Raw genomic sequence first — 8291 nt, 5'->3', positions numbered from 1 at the left:
TTGCTGCAAGCGAGACGGGCTATGGAGACGGGGTGGAAAGCCTGGCTCCAGCGAAAGGGCTGGGTATCGCCCATATGCTTTCATATTTGACCCCTGCTTCTGGAAAGAGGGAAAAACAAAACACTTCACCTTGCTAGCCTCTTAGAGAGAAGCTACTTTTGGCAATTAATTTGAATATTAAATGTCTAAATACTCTCCATGTATCTAACACACCAGTTCAGGCAATTGGGGTTGCCTTTCTAAAGGAAGAAATCTTGCAACAGTGTCCATTAGTGCTTTGGCACGACAAGGAAACAGCCACAGTGACTTGCTGCTGCTGTTTGTACATGTAAAAATGTTCCCTTACCCCGGTGGCATGCCCAGATAAAAGATAGCAGAGACGATTGCGCGCTGCTTTATTAGAGGTGCAATGAAAGGCAACATTTCACTGGAAACAAGAGGAGGATTTAGGGTTTGCTACATGCTGGAAATAAGTATTTAGCAACAGTTCTCCCCGAGTATTGCAGAGGTGAGAGAAGGAAGAGCAGAAAGGTTTCCTGCTGTGAGCAGAGATGTAACGCCATGGGCAGGGAGAGACATCGGGAGCAGAGGAGGAAGGAGACGGCGTGGCTCTGGCTGCGGAGCTGGCAGGGTCACGTCAGGCTGGCGTCCCCTTCCCAGGCAGCAGCCAGGCTTGTGGAGCACAGCAGATGACACAACGTGAAATTCTGAGGTTGGTTTGGTTGCGGTTTTATAAAGGGCACCAGAGATTTCCACCAGGCAGGAATTCCCCGAGCGGTTGGTACCCCGAGCTCTGCAGGCTGCCGGCACCAGCAGCGCCCGCAGCCAGCCCGAGCAGAGCTGCGCCGCACCGGGTCTGACGCCTGGCACTTTGCTGGGCATGGGCTGCGTCACATCCCCTTTTCCCCTAAAGTTTTGTAAGTGGGGATGGCAGAGTCTGCCTGGGTCATCTGCATGAATAAAAGAGGAAGTTTCCCCCTTAATTCGAGACAATTTTTAGCAAATGCCAGACATGATGTAAGAAGGCTGTTGCTGCTGAAGGCTTGCTCAACTTGCTCCCCTGCAAGTCCTAATGTTAATAATTCTTTGAAAATGCTGGTTTCGCTGAAGTTTTTTTTGTTTGCTTCCTTCTTTAGGGAAAATGGAGGCTACAGCAGGAAACGGTCATCAATTCACAGCTGCTCCCACCATTAGCCTTTGGATTAATAGAAGAGAATCCAGCTCATGGGGAAAAAGTGCAAAATATTACGCCTAGGCAACCACATAAAGATCTGTATCATTTATAGCTATTGCCTTTTCTTTTTCTATAAAAGCTGAAAACAAAGGACAACTCCTAGGCAAAGACTGTGGGTACGCAGAGCACTCAGAGTTGAACCTCACGTCAGGGCTGGTGATCATACCTACTAATTGTGGAAGTGCTTACTGCCGTAACAGCCTGATGTGGTGAGCTGCTGGAGATAAATTATTCACGGTTGGTGTCATCCCACAGACATCGTTTGCATGGTAGACGGTCAACATGGAAACACTCATTCATCCTCTCAGTCAGCGCAGAAGGCTATCTGGGGGAGTGTTAATGTTAAAATAGGTGTTCTTTTTTTTCCACCCCCATTAGTGCTTCCCCTTTGAATCTGATAAAAGGGTGGCTTTCTTCTATGTAAGAGAAGTTGACTGTCTTCCAGGCTGCGGGCAACATCAGGGAGAACACAGGACAGAGCCTGCAACGTGGCTAAAAGCCATCCAAGGTTTGGCCTGGAGCTGGATAGGAGAGAGAAATGGAAATCAGGCGGGGATTTTGGCTCTAAGCGTTGCTGCCTGTCAATGGGAAGAAGCCTGGGAAGGGAGTCAGCATCTTCTATACAGGCATGATCCACTATATTGAGTATCGGAATAGGGAGTGGGGAAAACTCCCTTTGCTGGATGCATAGAATCATAGAATCATAGAATCATAGAATCGTTTAGGTTGGAAAAGACCTTTAAGATCATCCAGTCCAACCATTAACCTACACTACCAAGTCTACTCTAAACCAATCAAGGGTAGACTAGACTAAACCATGTCCCAAAGTGCCACATCTGCCCGTTTTTTGAACACTTCCAGGGATGGTGACTCCACCACCTCTCTGGGCAGCCTGTTCCAATTCTTGACCACCCTTTCCGTAAAGAAATTTTTCCTAATTTCCAACCTAAACCTCCCCTGGCGCAACTTAAGCCCATTTCCTCTTGTCCTATCGCTAACTACATGGGAGAAGAGACCAACCCCCACCTCACTACACCCTCCTGTCAGGGAGTTGCAGAGAGCGATGAGGTCTCCCCTCAGCCTCCTCTTCTCCAGGCTGAACACCCCCAGTTCCCTCAGCCGCTCCCCACCAGCCCTGTGCTCCAGACCCTTCACCAGCTCCGTTGCCCTTCTCTGGACACGCTCCAGCACCTCAATGTCTCTCTTGTATTGAGGGGCCCAAAACTGGACACAGCATTCCAGGTGCGGCCTCACCAGTGCCGAGTACAGGGGGACAGTCACCTCCCTGCTCCTGCTGGCCACACCATTCCTGACACAAGCCAGGGTGCTGTTGGCCTTCTTGGCCACCTGGGCACACTGCTGGCTCATGTTCAGCCGGCTGTCTACCAACACCCCCAGGTCCTTTTCGGCCAGGCAGCATAGGGTCTTGTGCTTCCTCCTGCTCTAAGTCCTAAATTAATAATCATAGAATCATTTAGGTTGGAAAAGACCTTTAAGATCATGCAGTCCAACCATTAACCTAACATTACCAAGTCCATCACTAAACCAGTCTGATCAGCGTCATCGTACTGGGTCACCACGTTTCACACCATCCAGGCAGAGAAACGAGATTTGTTCACTTCCTGCGTCCGCTGACGGACACGTTCCTGCCTTATTCCGCAGCGCCTTACAGCCCTCATTGCCCGAGGAACAGCAAACGCACAACTTGCTGGGAGGACACAGGCTTTGAAAATTAACCTTCCTATGAAGTCGTAAGCACTGAAGCACACCTCTGCTCACAACAGCCTACCTCAAATCCAGGTTTGTCAGATCTAGCGCTCAACAATTAATCACACTCCCGGCTTCCTCCACGGAGCGAAGCAGAGGCAGTAGCTTGGCTGCATGCATGGGCGGGGACTGCATCTCCCAACTGAGCGCACATCTCATTTCTGCTGGATGTTTTGATTCCTTATCTTCGAGTTATCTGCAGCTTGTTTACTGAACTCCAGCGTAAGGACTGACTCCGCCACGGCGCGTTTGCACAGGCCACTGCAGGGCTCGCTCTGTGATACTGCAGAAGCTTCTCTTAGGAGCAATAGCGAGCAAGAATCCCAGAGCCCACAAAGCTGCTGATGGTAGAAGCCGCACTCCAGCAGGAGCAGACGTCTTGCCCCTCATTTTTCAGCGTGCATAGAAACACAAGGGAAGAAAGCGGAGAAAAGAAATTCAATACTATCTGACGTGAGGCACAAATAAAACACTATTGCAGAACCTCGTGGGACTTGATCTGGACCCTTCTTATTAATCTCGTAATTCACATTTCACACACAGTGAAAATATTTCAGCTTGTGTGGAAAACACCACCAAGCAGTGCATTAGGTGGGCTGGCCAGAAGTAACTTGATGCTATTACCTTTTTTTGTTGTTGTTTTAGAGAAAAACCCAGCAGGGTCTGCTCCAGCGCAGACCCTCATCCTATTCCCAGCCACGCTCCCCGAAGGGCCCTGCTCGCTTGGCAGCCGCTCCTCCAGCACTTTGCCCTTCAGCGGCCGCGGAGCTGAACAGCCAGGTCAGCTCCGCTGCAGGGACGGCGCTCCTGAGCTCAGCTCCGAAACCGGCTCCTGCTGCCGGCGGGGCAGCCAGGGAAGCTCTTTCGGCAGAGCTCCGCTCCGCTTTCATTCCCATCTGTCAGTTATTGTGTAATGACCGAGTTACTTTAACAGGAAGGAAGAGGCTCGAAAACCCAACCTACATTCAGCAGTACATGCAATGAGGCGTCTTTGTTAAATTAAGAGCTTTGTGAAAGTGAAGAAACTTCCACTCGCTCACACAAATCCTGCGACACGCTCCTTCCCCGCCCCTCCCTGGGCTCTGCCCACCGCTGTCAGCCACCGGGCACGTCAGTGCGGTGAGGCTATCGGAGTCCGCGAGTTACCGCTGAACGCTGCAACGCCGCTAACCTACTTCAAGTGAGAGCTTCAAGGACGTCACCAGAAGCCGAGGTGAACCTTGATGCAATGACACTTGTAATATTGGGCTTAAAAGAAAAAAAAAAACAAAACAAGATCTGTTGAGTTCTAGGTGTTGTTAGCTTTACTCCTGAGGTGGCTGACTGCATCTCAGGAAATAAGATGCAAGAAAAAAAAAAAAAAAGCTTTCAAAAAAACCTGAAGAGATCGGTTTTCAAAGTCAGAGTGACATCACAAATGGTGCTCATTTGATAGAACTGTTTCAGTGCAAAAAAGTGGTCAAGAGATGAAACTGTGATTCCTCAGAAACAACCTTCCTAGGAAGAGGCAGGACCTGGAATCAAAACTGCACTGCAGAGCTGGGTTAAATTTCAGGCCATCGGACAGGTTTTTAACTCCTCATTTCAGTGAGCGGCGGCTCCTTCCCACAGCGAACTCCGCTCTCCACAATGCAGAGGCTGGGCGAGAGCGCGCAGGTTCCTGTTAATCAACGGCGACATTCACATACAGTTTATGTATTCCGATTATCCGGACACATGCTAACGGCGAGCACTAACTCTATAAACAAGCATGACTTTGAGTATTTGCAGAGATGTAGTGTCCGCAGCATGCCAGCCAACTCTGAGGGCTATTGTGGAAAATGAAGTGGCTCAGGCCTATAAAAACTGACAAGGAGAAATCAGTGTTTTGCTGCAAAGCATTGCCTCATATTGCAGCCGGTTGCAAAACAGCCAGTGATCCATTTCTAGAGGAGATAGAGGCTGGCTTATTCAGAAAACAGATTAAAAAAAAAAAATCTTAACTCTGCAATATTGAGATACATAATTTATACAGAGGCTTGCCGCTTACGCCAGAACACACACGAGACATCAATATTTTAAATATCGAGTACCAAACTGGTTGTCAAATGCAAGTCAGCAATTTCCTTTTGCCTCTCTACTGGAGAGAAAGCAATCAGGCTGAACAAGAATCTGGACGAGCCCTTTTAGCAAAGAGCTTGCTTGAGACCAGCGACTAACTCTATTACATATTTTATTTGAAACACAAGATGTGGCAGGAGCAAACCAGCTGGCCTTAGCCCACCAACAAACAAACAAACAAAAAAAGTCAGAAAATAGTTTCATAATACCAACATGAGCTGTATATGTTTATTTGTCGTCAGTAACTTTTGTACAGAAGGCAAGTATTAACTGCTGAAAGGCAACACTTTCAGAGAGTTATGTACAGAGCAATGTACAAGTGAATGTAAGAGGTTTTAAACTATTAATCAATTTAACCGTTTTATAAAAAGGAAGTGATGCTTTTTCTCCTAAGACCTCCCTTAGAAATAATTTATTGCCAATCTTAAACTAAAGCAAGGAGAAAAAAAAAAATTTACAAAAAAAAGTAGTCCCTGGAAAGTTTATAAAAAGTTAAACATATAAAATTGTAAGCCACGAACATTTATATAAAGCTAATACAAATCTTGGTTTGTTAAAGATCTATGAGGTTGTTACAAAACATATGTTTACATAAAGGCTTCACGTAAGGTAAGCTCTCACTGCTACTGAAAGCGCAGGAAAGCAGTTTTAAATAGTCTGCAATTCAACTTATTTTCAAGTACAATGCAAAGAAATTGCAAAATGGCACTGTACTGCAATGCTGTGTAATTAAAAAAAGAAAATGTTAATGGTACCATCAACTAGACAAGACCTGTAAAGTTAACTTGTGAACAATTCAGTATGGCATGAAACTTCTGATCATTTTGAAACAGGAAATGTTATTGTTGGAAAATGAACCTTCTGCAACCGTCCTTAAAGAGAAATAACCAGAGAAGTCTTCCGATAGCAACGGACATGTTAAACACGCACGGTTCTCAGTCTTGAAGCAGTGAGTTGCTCTCAAACATGGTGAGCAGATGCAGTTTGACCAAGCTTTCTGGGACTGATCATAAATACTATTACTAGCCAAGTGTCATGAGGCTTGAAACATCCACATGATCCGAGTAATTTGCTAGGATAATTCTAATGGGCAAAATGTAAAAGCCACTTACTAGACAAATGAGTCCAATATACAGCTTTTGAGATCAATGAACCCACCTCACTTTTCTTTTTAAGAGCAGATATTCTAGAAGAAACCTTAAGTTTTACACAAACTGATGGCTTACGCTCCCACATACAATGTATTAAAAAAGTAAAATTTTTAAAGCCCTGATGAACAGCCACAGTTTTCAGGTATCAATCAACTCAGTTGAACACACTGCGGCAGGGAACAGTCTCTAAAATTTCACCTTCAAGTACAGGAAGGCTGTACAAGACAGTGGTATATCTCCATGTGGTCAGTGATCGGTGTTCTTTTTAATGGAGCTCATTCCATCAAAGAGAACTAAGAAAGTTTTGGGAAACTTGATTTTTCTACCTGCTTTCCCACCTTCAGCGGAAATATATCCTGACCTTGTACCACAGGCTGGTTTACATGAACAAGCTTCACTCTTACTAGCCAACTGTGACTCATTTGTTTGCTTCAGGATAAAAATCAGTCTGTCCAAAACATCAATCCTTCAGCTTTTGTACCAAAATTACATCCTGCTATACTTATATACAAGAAAGAATATTTCAAAACAAATGTAAAAAGAAATACAACAGCACATACTATTCTCCTTTTCACGTAGCTAATGAGGAGTAAGGTTGGAAACAGAAAAGCCAAACGCTGATTCGGTTTGCTTAGCCAGTATGTTAACATAGGAACCATGTAAACAGTTACAGCAAGGTTAGTTGCCTCACCCCCTCTAAAGAAGTGGGAGTGGGAAACATGAGTGATTTGACTGAGTCATTTCATTAAAATCATTCATTTCTGCCTGAGATTCATATAGTGCTTATCTACCAGGGCCTACTTTGTCAGAAGTGACCCAACATTGCGGGGTCCACCTTGCTATCTTACAGGCCCTGGTATTCACAGGGAAAGTGATCTGAAAGGATTAAAAACAGGTTTTTTGCGTTGATTCAGGGGAGAAGCTTGCAGAATATTTTTCCCACTTTAGCTAATGTCAGAAGTGCCCAGCGCTTTGGTGATACTGACTGTATCCTTGGACTGACATCAGTTTTGAGGATCTTCAGTAAATTAACAGGTCCCTTGACACAAAATTCATCAACATTTCACATAAATTTGTTTAGACAAATTTCTGGTAATCTTCGTATCATCCACTATCCAGTCTTTAGTCTTTTCTGCAGTCATCTGCTCTGACATCCTGCAAAACACATACTACAGACCCTCTCCAAATTAATGATTTTAATCAGAGCAGAGATAGGTCTCTTTTCAAAAAAGAAACTTGTTCAGACAACTGTCAGCAATGGAAAAAACCAAACCTACTGCTCAAACAAGGGCATGGATCTGTTCAGTTTCTGCTTTCCAACAGTGGACTTTGAGGCTACTAGACAGAGGTTTCTTGTCTGCTCATGTAGCATTTATAGCTCAACCAAATCAACCTGTCATTCTTCTCCAAAGAGGGAAATGGAGAACTTCTGGAATCCCATTACAGACATGTTGTCCAATCCTTTAAATAGCCTCACTAGCCTTTTTTGAGGTCTCTAGCTCATCAGCCTTCTTGAACTGCTCACATATGACCTGAAAACATCAAACCAGAAGTAATCATATCCACGTCCAATAAGGAGGCAAAATCTACATGAAATATCCCCATCTAAAGATTGTATTAATCCTCCTGACATCAGCGTTACACCCAGACTTTGTTTAGATTATGCACTGTGTGACTTCTCCCAAGCTCTTTTCAGAATTCCTTCCTCCCAAAATAGTGCCTTATCGCAGAAATCGCAGACTAATCTATGACTACACATTGGATGATATTAAAAAAAAAAAAAAAAGGTCTTTCAAAGCACCTAACTAAACAAAAATACACTATTCCCCTTCTACTGACAGGAGAATGAGGTACAGAGATGTTAATAAAACTTACAATCACAGTAAGTAAAAGGCTAAAGTTCAGAAGACGGGCAGCTTTCCTATGTTCTAGCAGGGACACTGCTCCAAGCAGTGAAAATATTATGTCACAATGCTTGTCACATGCGCGGTATGTTAAAATTCATTTAAGAAAGTATTGGCCAGCATCATGATCCACAG

The 8291-nt window shown here is 44.7% G+C and overlaps 1 long non-coding RNA gene across 1 annotated transcript; it reads right to left on the bottom strand.

The window, feature by feature from the left end:
- Positions 1–378: 378 nt before the first annotated feature.
- On the bottom strand, positions 379–3197 carry LOC142594671 (uncharacterized). Its single transcript, XR_012831538.1, has 2 exons — positions 3024–3197; positions 379–1755 (listed from the first exon to the last, which is right to left on the bottom strand). It is a non-coding gene; the product is annotated as an uncharacterized LOC142594671 (long non-coding RNA).
- Between the last annotated feature and the right edge of the window lie 5094 nt (positions 3198–8291).

The sequence above is a fragment of the Pelecanus crispus genome, chromosome 12 (assembly GCF_030463565.1).
Source record: "Pelecanus crispus isolate bPelCri1 chromosome 12, bPelCri1.pri, whole genome shotgun sequence".
In the NCBI taxonomy this organism is placed as follows: domain Eukaryota; kingdom Metazoa; phylum Chordata; class Aves; order Pelecaniformes; family Pelecanidae; genus Pelecanus; species Pelecanus crispus.
This window is presented reverse-complemented; position numbering and strand designations above follow the sequence as displayed.